We start from the raw sequence: 12552 nt of genomic DNA, 5'->3' as shown, positions 1-12552 counted from the left end.
TTCTAGTAAAAACTTTTGGAATGTTTCAAATTCGACATTTCATAAATTAAAAAAAATCATTAAAAATTTCATAAGTTATATTTTTTGTATACATAAATTTTGCCATTAAATTTAAAAGTTTGTTTTTAATCAGAGAAAAGTATTATTTAAAATAAATGTACCATTTTTACGCTTCCGTTCGATTGGAATTGATTATCATATAGCGTTTTCAAGGAAAAACTGATAATTTTCGATAAAAATCATGAATTTTTTTCCAAAAACTAAGAAAATTTTATCTAAAGGGCTTCAAATTTATTCATTTTTACATGCAGATTATAGGAAAAATTTAACAAACATGATAAAAAGTTGTTTAAATTGAGCTTTTTCGAAAAATAAAAATTTTTGAAAAAAGTCGGGGTACGAAACCGTCGGTTTCAATGCAAGTGTAACTCGTACTTGTCTGATTTTTTTTGTAATAACACAATTTTTTGTTTCTTTTAAACAAAATTTGTTTCAATTCAAATAAATATTAATTTGGTCTAAACAAATGTCTGGTTTATTTTAATAAATTTTTCTAACAAAGAAAAATCTTTCTACAGTGTATATGAAAAAATAATTTTGTTTTTGAAGTCTTATTGCAAACATCTTAGTTTGAATTTTATTAATAAATCGTTGGTTAGTGTTTAAGATGTTACACCACCTTGAACGCAAAAAAAAATTATATAACTTTTTCATGCTCTAATGGCATAAAATACATTTAAGTTTTTAAAAAATCAAAGAATATATTTAAGATTGTTATGTTTCAATTTTTCAAGTCAATCGGTCAAATATTTTTTGAGTTGGAAAAGCATGGTCGCACAAGAATCTTTGATTTTTTGAAAACTTAAATATATGTAATTTATGCCATTAGTGCATGAAGAAGTTACATCCTTAACAATTTTGTAAAAAAAATTCCCTTAGAACCGTAATAATTCCCAGTGGGCAAAAAATCATGTTCGTTCTAAAAACGTTTTAAGGACGTTCTTAGAACGTTTCATGTCCGCCAAATAATGTTCTGGAACATTTTTAGAACATGGATGTTCAAATAATGTTCCAGAACATTATTTGGTGGACATGAAACGTTCTAACAACGTTCTTAAAACGGTTTTAGAACGAACATGGTTTTTTGCCCACAGGGTTGTTTGCGTACAGGATGTAACTCCTTAATGAAAACATGGAATATTAATTTCTAAACTGTTTTGCTGCTTCTATATAAAAGAAAAAATTTATTTGAGACAGTACAATTTTTATTGATGACACCAATCAGTTTATAGAAATCGTTCCATCGGAATCAGAGAAAATGTCTTTTTTGAGTAAATTATTTTACTGTATTTCATACATATTATATGGTCTTTGATCACAAGATGTGAAAGTGATGAACGATTTTCGCTTTTGTGGCATTACGATCGCGTATACCTTATTTTCTAATTATTGCAATCCAAGAAAGAGTGGCCTAACCTCGAGGCAGCGCTGTCTGTTGAAAACTGGTTTGCAATAATGTTCCTACAAGTTCGGTGCATTGGCACACGACCTGTCTAAGACTGCGTGAAAATATATTGGTCGACTTCTCGCCAAAGAAACAAGTTTGCGTAATAAAATAATCGATTAAGAACGGGCCAAGAGTATTTGGATCAATCGTGTCAATTGGATCTCGTAGATAATGGACACTTTTCCTGTCTCTTTCGGCAATTCTGATCCACTCATGCGAGTACGATTTAACAACAAAGTACAATTTTTATTCAATTGTTTTTCTTTTCTCTTCTACTTCATGTGCTTCCTTCACTCTTTTTACATCCGTTTTATATTATCCATCTACACTTATATAAAATCACTTAATAGTAAATTTAATAATCAGTTATGGTACATTTCGAATAATGTGTTTATTTATATTGGCAAGACATCGCAGTTCTACCTTTTCAAAATTGAATTTTTACAAGAAATTATCATTCTGTAAAAGGCAATAAAAAGATGAAAATGAATCGAAATAAATAATGTTTTGCGTTTAATTTTAAAGATTTAAAAATCCTTGAATGCAAAAATATGTATTTTAATAATTTGCATACAGTATTGGCATCAGAAGTGACAATTTGTTTATGAAAGTAGTATATCAAGGCGAAACTCAAGTGTCCATATGTTTCTGAGGGCCATACTTAAATTACGTAACAGCTTATAGGGAGGGGAGGGGTTTTGGATATTCGTTATAATTTGTTACAGGGGGAGGGGGGTGTGTGTTTAATGGTAACTTAACGTACTTTTTTTAATTTGAAAAAATGAAACACAAAATATATATATATTTGCTTATAAACATTTTTGAATTTATACACCAATTTACAAGACTGAAGATTTTGTATAAGAAAAATAAAAAATCTATGTTAAAAATTTAAAAATAATTTAAACAGAAATAAAGGACTGGTTCTTAAAAGTGTTACATAATTTAAGAATGGCCCCTTGGTGAATTCGACTTATGTTGTCTTTTCAAGAAACATTAATTTACGAAATATCGTACTTTAAGGAAAAGGGGGAGAAGAGCGTATAGTAGATCCTACTCTTATGGCAGTAGAATCTACCAAACGAAGTGGTTAATTTTAGACTGACAAAACTGTCAGTTAAGTGTGCTATTCTGTTTAGTAAAATGTAAAGGAGACACGTTTGTTAAAAGAAAATTTACAGTCCGAAACAAAAGGCGCAATAAACCTTATTAGTTGTCCACATATCAATATTTTCAGTGCAAAGAAAGTGAAAAAAAATTTTCCGAATGAGTTCATGATTAGCACACACATTTTACGATATTTAGAAAGTGATTACATTAATCTGTCAAGAAAGTGAAAATGCAAAATACCACTCAAATTTATTTGGATGCGATGTCTTTTACATCTTACTGGATAATTAATTATTTAATGTATATATTTCTGAGTTCTATATTTTAAAAAAGTATCATTGATCGCGATAATTTAACATCATTTCGTGGATATAATACGAGAATAAAACTTTTAGTTTATTTTAAACTCACCGATGTCGAAATACTCAGGTGAAGATTTTCTGGTGAATGCAGCATTCTATCTTTCTGTAAAAAATGTTTCAAAATTTTAATATATTTAATAATTTAAAGAGTATATAAAGTTTGCCTTTTAAATATATACATTATCACTGAGATTTCAGATAATTAAACTTTAAAACATGTATTACATTATTTAAAAGTTTATTTCTTTCTTTGGGGTCATCCACAAATCCACTACTAACTTTTAGTGCTTGCGGCTGATAAAATTGAAATAATGATAATTTGTATATTGCTTTAAAAAGGTATTTGTTCTACATATTCTTATTGAACAACAAGAATTACGGCAGAATGTCTGCAAACGTTTTACAGTCATTAATAGACTGAAAGTCTGCGGAAAGTTTGCAGGCTTCCTGCAGAATGTGATAATTATTAACATTTATTAATAGTAATTATGCTGATACATCAGTAAGCTATCATAAAGGTTACAGTAAAGTTTCACTTTAGCCACATCGAAATATGTCAAAAAAAGCAATCGAAAATTATTTCAATACTTTTTCCATAAGGATATGATACATGAAAAATATTTTTTTATTGAAAATTTAATTCAAGGACATCTTAAAATGAACAATTTGAGTTTCGAAATTATAATTTTCAGTGATTCAAAAAACGTCTTTAATGTTAAGAACAAACGTATTTCTCTAATGAAAAAAAAGTTTTCTTTAATTATACGAATTTTGTTTACTTGAAGCGTTAAAATTATTATAATGAGAAGTGAAAACATTTAAAGCCTATTGGGTCATGTCATTAGACTTGTTAAGACGGTCCTTATCCGAAAGTCAGAGGCCTTTCTTAAATACCGTTTCATTTTGATGATTCGAGATTCACGTATACGGAGGCAGCATCTAAAGTTTTCTTTCTCCATTGATCGCAGAGAGTTAAACGAGGACGCCAGAGTGCGAAGGCGCTAACGTGTCCCATTTGGCCCCGAGAGGAAGGCATTATGAAAGTAAAAAGATGCTTAAACAGAAGGTGTGTTCTCGGTGTAGTCGAAGAAGCATCCAAAGGAATTTCGGTCACTTTTCATCGATTGCTTTATACTCAGCCAGAACCTGTAATTCCTGTTTTTCTAATGTTTGAACTCTGCATTGGAACGGTTTCTAAATTTCATGCTCTTCCGATATACATGTACCGTTTTTCACAATCGAGTCATTCAACTCTTACTTCAATCATAATATAATTATCCAATTAGTCTGATTTTTTAAGTCATATTGAATTTCTCTTAATTTAACGAAAGCTTTTTTCAAAAATGTTTAAAAATAAATTTTCAGAACAATATGTCAAAAACTTTGTTACAAAAATATCTATAATAAAAATTAAATTGGGAAAGAAAAAAGTTATAAAAATAAATGATTTAAAGAGAATTGACAAATATTAAGAGTAGAAATTACAAGACGGTACAAAATTTAAGTAAAGTGAGTCAGCTTATCTGACAGTGATAAAAAAGCAACGGTTACTTCATGAATGGGTTTTCAATTGGAGGTTTTTTTCAATACTTTGACTGAAGAAAAAATTGAATGAAGAGGATACTAAGTCAAGTATCAGTTATAGTATAACGAGAAACGACAATAAGAGGCATGCTACACGCTCGGTTATCGAAAGTCGGGATTTGCTGTGCACCTTGCCAGTAAGTGGGTTAACAGCATCTGACGGTACTCGATAGAGATAGTACTCTCATCTACACACTATATGATCTCTAGGATAGGTGCAACAACGTGTGAACGTGTCCTAGAAAAATCTTAATATCGGCCAAAGTAGCACTTTCTTTGAACTTTAGAATTTCGAAAACAATTTTATGTATAAATGGAACTGTATACTCATTGAAATCAACATACAACATACTACTGTCTTTTTTTACTTGTTTCTTTGAAAAATTTGTTAACGAATAAAAAATTTGTTTTTGCAAATATGGCTGATTTAGTAGTTTTGTATATCATAAGGAACGTGTAAGAAATTGAAAAAAAATCTTAATTGTATTTTTAAAACAATATTAATTAAAAAGATTACTTCAGGTGGCACACTACTGCATGGTTTACCCTAAAATTTTATTAAAATAACATTATTATTAAATTATTAAACTGGTCCAAATGTCAAGTAGCCTAAAATGCTTACAACTGATCAGAAAACGGTTCATAGTTATTCAGTAGAGTCCAAACTAGTTTAAACTACTTAAAACTAGTTCAAAAGGGCTTAAACTCATTCAATAGAGTCCAAAGTAGTTTGTGATAGCTTTCCAAAATAATTTTCACCAAAAAAATTTTAAACATAAATTTAACAGAATCATGCCAAAAAAGATTGAAAAAATATAAAACTCATGAAGCAAAAAATGTATGTAATTTTACATGTGCTCCAGAAAGATGAAATTTTAAGATCTCTGAAGAAACATTGGAATTGATTGAAAGCGACCCAAAATAAATTCAGTTCAAGTCTGTAAGAGAACAAATCAATTCCAGATGGATTAATAAACTGGAAGTTCCAAAAAAAAGAACGAGAAAAAAGTAGACAGATATTACAAGTCATAATTGTGTCTATACACCGAAAAGTGTCTTTACTGAGGAATATATCCATGATATTGACTATATTTAAGACAGCACATTCCTGCTTTTATCCCGATGGAAAAGTATACACGTACTAAAAGGAAGTAAACGTAACCCAAAAACAATCTTAAAACTGGAACTCGATTTCACTTCCAATTCGAAAGGCTTTAACAAATCAGCCACGTCACACTGGACCAATATTAACTTTGTATCAAGTCATCGAAAGCAGACATTTATAAACACATAGCTGTGTTGTCATCGTGTGGCATGTACCTTGGGAATTCTAGCTCGAACGAACGAAAGTAAAAATCAAATGAAAAAATAACGGTCCCAAAGGCAAGGTGAAAATCCCATATGATGGGACAAAGTCCCTTGGGTAAATGAGCGTAACGGATTCTGTAATAGGACCCATTACTTATTCATCAGGTAGTGCAGACTGGCCCACTTACCCACTAACGTAGAACGCTATTGGTTCATTGCCAGTCTCGTTGACTGCTATGCTGGTGAGATGAAACACCCTCTGGGTCACAAACGTGCCTCTTTGCCTGAGAGAAACGAGAAAGAAGAGATGCCAGTTGAAAGGGATCAAAGGAAGATGCAAAATCTCACCAAGAAGCGGCTCTTTCTCTCTCGTTCTCTCCCTCCGCTTAACTTTCTCCATGACAAGTACCGTTCGTCTGCCATCTGTGTTGCCGTTGCCATTGCCACCAATGCACGATCTCCAGACCAATCGGGAATATTATGGCGGTCATGACCTTCGAAACCGAGGCCTTTGGATTTCATTAACCCTTTCCATCCATCTACTTCAAATGAAAACGATCTATTTATTTATGGACATTGTCATTTTTCTTCAATTATAAAACTCGTTTCTTCTTTCATGAAAAATCAGTTTCCTTTCATAAATGCAATGAAAAATCAGCTTCTTTTTCTTTTTTAAAAGAAAACAATTCATTTCTTCCGCACTGAAGGAAATAATCCCGAGTATTTTATTCTGGTGGCACCAATTATACTTTAATAATACAACTTTGATGTTTTTCAAAAATTATTATTCCATAAAAATAATTAGAATTTTCAATTTGAAGAATTTCATAAATATAATTATTTTTTAAACGCATTTTCATTTTATGAATTATCCTTTAACAGAATCTAATTTTATCCAAATTTTTATTTAACAAAATTTTTATTTATTTATTTTTATTTAAAACCAGCGTCCAAATCTTTTTGACGATTATTTGTTTGGACATTTGCAAATTCGGATAAATTAAAATTAGGCGTTTGAAGAATTCTATCAAATAACGATTAGCACAAATAATTTGGACTAATTAAGATTCAGTGAATTGGAAATTGAAGCATTTAAAAATTCGAAGCACTTAAAATTCTATTAAATGAGAATTCGGATATACTTTCGAAGTAGGGGTACCTCCAATTTTTATAAAACTTGGTATATTAACGTATTTTGGTGCGCTGATTACAAAAATGATAGTGAAAATTGGCGCAAATTTGATTATCATGGTAAAAATCATAAAAAACCCCATGAAATCATGGTTTTTTGCGATTAACTCGTACAAAACGCAAAATTTCGAAAAATCCAATATACATGTATAAAAGAACATAGAAGAACATAGTTATACAAGTAGGTTTATGAACAAATCTTAAAACATCTTCCGAAGTTGTAAAGTTGAATAAGTAAAAAATTTATTTTAAAGTGAACATTTTCAAACGGAAATTTGAAAAACTGTCTTAATTTACTGAGAAATATGTTCTAACATTGATAGGAGTGACAGCAAAATATTGAAATTGATGTAAAATTATGAAAAAAGTTTATCCAATGAGACTGAACAAAAGTAAATTCGTACTTTCACTCATTTATAATGATTACTTTGCACAGTCTTTTTGTAATAGCAACCTTGCGCATTTTTTAAAAGACAATCATTCAGACGCCAGTTTTTTTCACCTTATCAATTAATTATTAAAATTTACATTTTTCATTAAATTTTTTTTTTAATATATATTTAAACTAATTCAAAAACAAAAAGTGAAACATTATAAAATAACTTTTTTTAAAAAGGTATTATTTAAAATTTTTGTAGTATAAATATTTAATATTTACATAATAACAATATATTTTATTTATTCAAACTTACTAAAAGTAATTCGGTACGTAGAAACAATTAAATTATTAAAGAAATTTTCTTAAATGGAATAACATTAAAAAATTTTAATTTAAACAAAACTATTAATAAATTATCTAAAATTTTCTAATTATTACTTAAATTATTATTTATTATCTCAGTAAATTTATTAAATTTTATTTTTTTAAATTCATTTTGCTTAGTATTGAAAATATTTAATTTTAGAGTTTTAACAGGGTTGCTACGCACAGTGGCCGATTTCCCGAAAAACCTGGCCAAAAGTCAAAAATTTTTTTTTAGAAATTTATACTTTTTATTGTTGAATATTATAAAGGAGGGTTCACTGCATAATTTTGCGAAAAAAAATTACACTTTTTTTATCACCAATTTATTATGTGAACAAGTAAAAGTGATCTTTGCCAGAGATTTACTCAGAACGTTTCATAACTATAAATTTTCGTCACAGTTAAAATAGTGAAAATATACTAATATACAGCAGATTTTTGAATATCTTTTTTTGGGAATTATTAACAAAGGTGTATGAAATATGTTGAATGTATTTATAATCACATTTAAAACGTACAGTTTTTAAAAAATGACATTAAACATCGCTATTCATGGCGACGATTTTTGTATTGTTTTATCAACGTAAATCATGAAAATAGTTGTGAAATCCACCGATATCCGCGCTCTACCTGGTATTATCATAAACTAGAATATATTTTTAATTCATTTTAATTGAAATCAGTTGCCCCAAGCTGCCCCTGCAGTTTTGGTATCACTTTTTATTTCACTAAGCGCGGTTTACCGACAGCGCGTTGCACCGGCCGGCGGTGCAACTGAACGTGAAAGACTGACTTTTTCTTCATTCGCATTCGCTTTAAACTAAAATTTAAGCACTGTCTGTAATTTAAAAAAAATAAGCTCTAACACATTTACGCAATTTTATAATACCAGCAAATATTTTGGATCCGCCATATTGAATTTGATAAAACAAATGTAAAATTTGATTTCAGAAACCTAGTAAACGTAAGTATACTAAGTTTGGTTAAAATCATACAATTTTTTAATTTTTAGCAAAGTTTTTTAAAATCTAAACGGCCAGTTTAGATCCGCCATTTTGAATTTGACACAACCAATGTAAAATTTGAATTCAGAAGCCCAAAAAACATGGGTATACCAATTTTGGTTGAAATCGTATCATTTTTCGATTTTCAGCAAAGTTTTTAAAAATCTAAACGGCCATTTTGAATCCGCCATTTTGAATTTGACACAACCAATATAAAATTTGAATTCAGAAGCCCAAAAAACATGGATATACCAATTTTGATTGAAATCGTATCATTTTTCGATTTTCAGCAAAGTTTTTTAAAATCTAAACGGCCATTTTGGATCCGCCATTTTGAATTTGACACAACCAATGTAAAATTTGAATTCAGAAGCCCAAAAAACATGGGTATACCAATTTTGGTTGAAATCGTATCATTTTTCGATTTTCAGCAAAGTTTTTTAAAATCTAAACGGCCATTTTGGATCCGCCATTTTGAATTTGACACAACCAATGTAAAATTTGAATTCAGAAGCCCAAAAAACATGGGTATACCAATTTTGGTTGAAATCGTATCATTTTTCGATTTTCAGCAAAGTTTTTTAAAATCTAAACGGCCATTTTGGATCCGCCATTTTGAATTTGACACAACCAATGTAAAATTTGAATTCAGAAGCCCAAAAAACATGGATATACCAATTTTGATTGAAATCGTATCATTTTTCGATTTTCAGCAAAGTTTTTTAAAATCTAAACGGCCATTTTAGATCCACCATTTTGAATTTGACACAACCAATGTAAAATTTGAATTCAGAAGCCCAAAAAACATGGGTATACCAATTTTGGTTGAAATCGTATCATTTTTCGATTTTTGGCCAGGTTTTTCGAGAAATCGGCCACTGTGCTACGGTCAGGGAATACCTGGAAAAGTCAGGGAATTTTATAAAATATTTTTTCAAAAATTAATTTGCCGTAATTGAATCGTGTAAATTTTAAATGATCAAGTTGACAATACCACTGCCTTTCTTTTCTTTTTTTAAACTTTTAAAAAACAATACAAAATACAATAATAATACAATATAGGGTTAGTTGGAGTAAATGGGAACAAAAGCCCTATTTTTCACAAATTACGTAAGTTTCTTCCTTTAAAAGGTAATATTTGCGGGTTTATATTTTTTTTAAATTGTTATTTACATTTCCAGGTTTAATTTTATGCAGCAGAAAAAAATTTAGATAAGCTTTAAACGCATGAAACCCCATTTACCCCAACATTTAGAAAATTTCATAAAATTTGGGGTAAATGGGGACAGCATAGTTTCTAAGAAAGATTTAAGAAAAAAGATTCCTTAAGTATATTACTGCATTAAGGGATGAAAAAACTTGGAAAAAATTTGTAGTAGATATATAATAGTTGGAATAAGAAAAAATTTTTGTATGATTTTTAAGTCTGTTTTCTTTGAAATGCGAGACAAAATACTGAAACAGTTTCACTTTGATTTTCAATTTTTTATGCATTTAGCGATAACTTGAATTATCTTGCTGCCAATTGTCAAGATAAAAGCTTGGCAATACTCAGAACCTCTTGTAGGTGATCTGAGGTTAAAATATTGACTTTGAACTTAATTTAAATTAAGTTAATAAAAAGTTAAGTAAATTAAGCTCCAACACCTCTTGTCCCCATTTACCCCAACTGAACCTATAATAAATATAATACATAATTTTTTAATTTATATAAAATTTTTTTTTTTAAATTAATAACCATATCAAAAGTTTTATTGTTAATATCATTGAATTTTTTTATACAAAATAACCTAAAACTTTATTACAAAAATTTTATATTTGGTCAAGAAATTTTAAGAAAAATGGTCTGGAACACATGTCAGGAAATTTTGAAATTTTTGAAACCGTTGCAACCCTGTAAGGCTTCGTCCATAAATTACGTCACACATTTTTAGCCCTTTTTTGGCCCCCTCCCCCCTTTGTCACATTAAGTAACATCCGAAGGAACCCCCTCCCTCTAAATTACGTCACAATTCCTAGGCCCCCCCCTTGAATAAATTTTTCCCAGTGGAGTAGGAACAGGGGGTGGCATTTGGCCCCCAGTCACAAAAGTGGGGTGGCAAAGGTCATGATTTGACCCCCCCAAAAAATTTGACCAAACCTTGGGTAAAAAGTGTCCAAATCCCTTCTAGAGGTTTATTTTCGTTTCTATAAATTTATTTTCGTTTCTGGGGGGGCAAAGCTCGAGCTTTACACCCCCCCAGAAAAAAATTCGTTCCTACGCGCCTGATTTTTCAAAATTAATCACTGTCAATAGGGGAGACCGAGGAGGAAAGTAACAAAAATCAGTTTTTTTATGCTAGCATTAAAAATATTTGTCGGATAAATTTGTCCAATATATTAAATGAAAGCTTGGACATTCACCTTTTAAATAAAATTTGAATTAAACATTTATAATAAATTGACAGTTCACAGTATAACTTTTACGCAAGCTCTTCATCTGTTACTTTCCTCCTCACCCCCGAGGAGGAAAGTAACAAGCTCCTAGGAGGAAAGTAACAATATAAAATTATGTAAAATTCTTTAGACTAATGACTATTATTAATTAGAAATATTTTTATTAGGAACACATAAAAGTTTAAGTACACTTTATACTTATTTGGCACATATATGGGACATATTTAGCACATATATCGAACATTTTATGAATTTAGCTCATTTTTTTTCTTAAAGATATTTTATGATTACCTAGATCACAGGTTTTTCTTAAATAAATCTCTGTTATTCGTAAAATTAAATACGATTTGCTTCAATCATTAATTAAAACATGGACAATATCGACAACAGGAGAAAAGTAGCGTGTTACTTTCCTCCTCGGTCGATTTTTTCTTGTATGTCAACAAAAAAGTTAAAACTACACAACTGTTAAATTGTTTGTTTAAGCACAACTTAAAGACAGATAATAAGGCTACAAAATAACGAAAGGCACATTTTGAAAAACAATAAAATTTAAGAAATACGAGAATTTGAAAATTTGAACGAAAACTTACTTTTGACGTTTTTTCTGCACGTCACACCGGAATCAGACCTAACCTTTCCTGTCAGGCTCGGACACACTATGGAGGAGGAAGGGGGAACAGTGCCGACTAAAAATATGTTTGAACCATGTCTATCCGATAATTTGTTTAAAAGTTATAAGCTTTGTTACTTTCCTCCTCTGTTACTTTCCTCCTCGGTCTCCCCTACTTAATTTTACATAATTGGAGTTATTTATGTATATTTAGGTGCATTTTAATATATTAAAGACAACAAATTTATTTGATATTCTTATTTATATCTATTTTCTCATTTTATAATTTGTAACATGATGTATGAGACATTTCATATGAGAATACGGGGTCATGTCTCGGATTTTTCTCAAAATTCGGTAAATTGTAGTGATAGTGGTGCTAAATAAGTGTACAAATGAATTTGAAATTTTTAATATTTTTCGAGATATTTACAATAACAAATTTGAGCAATATTTTTTTAATTTACTTATAACTTTTTTCCTACTAAAAATAGAGAAAAATGTTGTGAATGTTTTTAACGCAGAAGATCTTAAACTTTTAGAAAAAAATTAATTTTTGTAAAAAATATTAATTTTTAAACAATTTGTTTAAAAAATAAAATTTGTTTATAACTGTTAAACATGTTCTCCCTTATTTAGAAGCGCGAAAAAAATCATGAATATTGTTTAAGTCATAATAAATCGGTGGTTAA

At 29.5% G+C, this 12552-nt stretch overlaps 2 protein-coding genes across 2 annotated transcripts in view; one reads left to right on the top strand and one right to left on the bottom strand.

The window, feature by feature from the left end:
* Positions 1-12552, bottom strand: part of LOC127284327 (elongation of very long chain fatty acids protein AAEL008004) — a 272157-nt gene that overhangs the window by 202647 nt on the left and 56958 nt on the right. Inside the window, exon 2 of the mRNA XM_051309725.1 lies at positions 3029-3082. The gene's annotated coding sequence lies outside the window, so the exon portion shown is untranslated. The remainder of the gene's footprint in view (positions 1-3028; positions 3083-12552) is intronic.
* The window catches only part of LOC127284328 (elongation of very long chain fatty acids protein AAEL008004-like), a 73977-nt gene that overhangs the window by 6697 nt on the left and 54728 nt on the right, over positions 1-12552 (top strand). The gene's annotated exons all lie outside the window — the stretch shown is intronic.

Source organism: Leptopilina boulardi, unplaced genomic scaffold (assembly GCF_019393585.1).
Source record: "Leptopilina boulardi isolate dan_hultmark-lab unplaced genomic scaffold, ZJU_Lbou_2.1 LbouV2_324, whole genome shotgun sequence".
Classification (NCBI taxonomy): domain Eukaryota; kingdom Metazoa; phylum Arthropoda; class Insecta; order Hymenoptera; family Figitidae; genus Leptopilina; species Leptopilina boulardi.
Note: the sequence above shows the minus strand (reverse complement) of the source record. Positions and strands in the feature narration are given on the sequence as shown.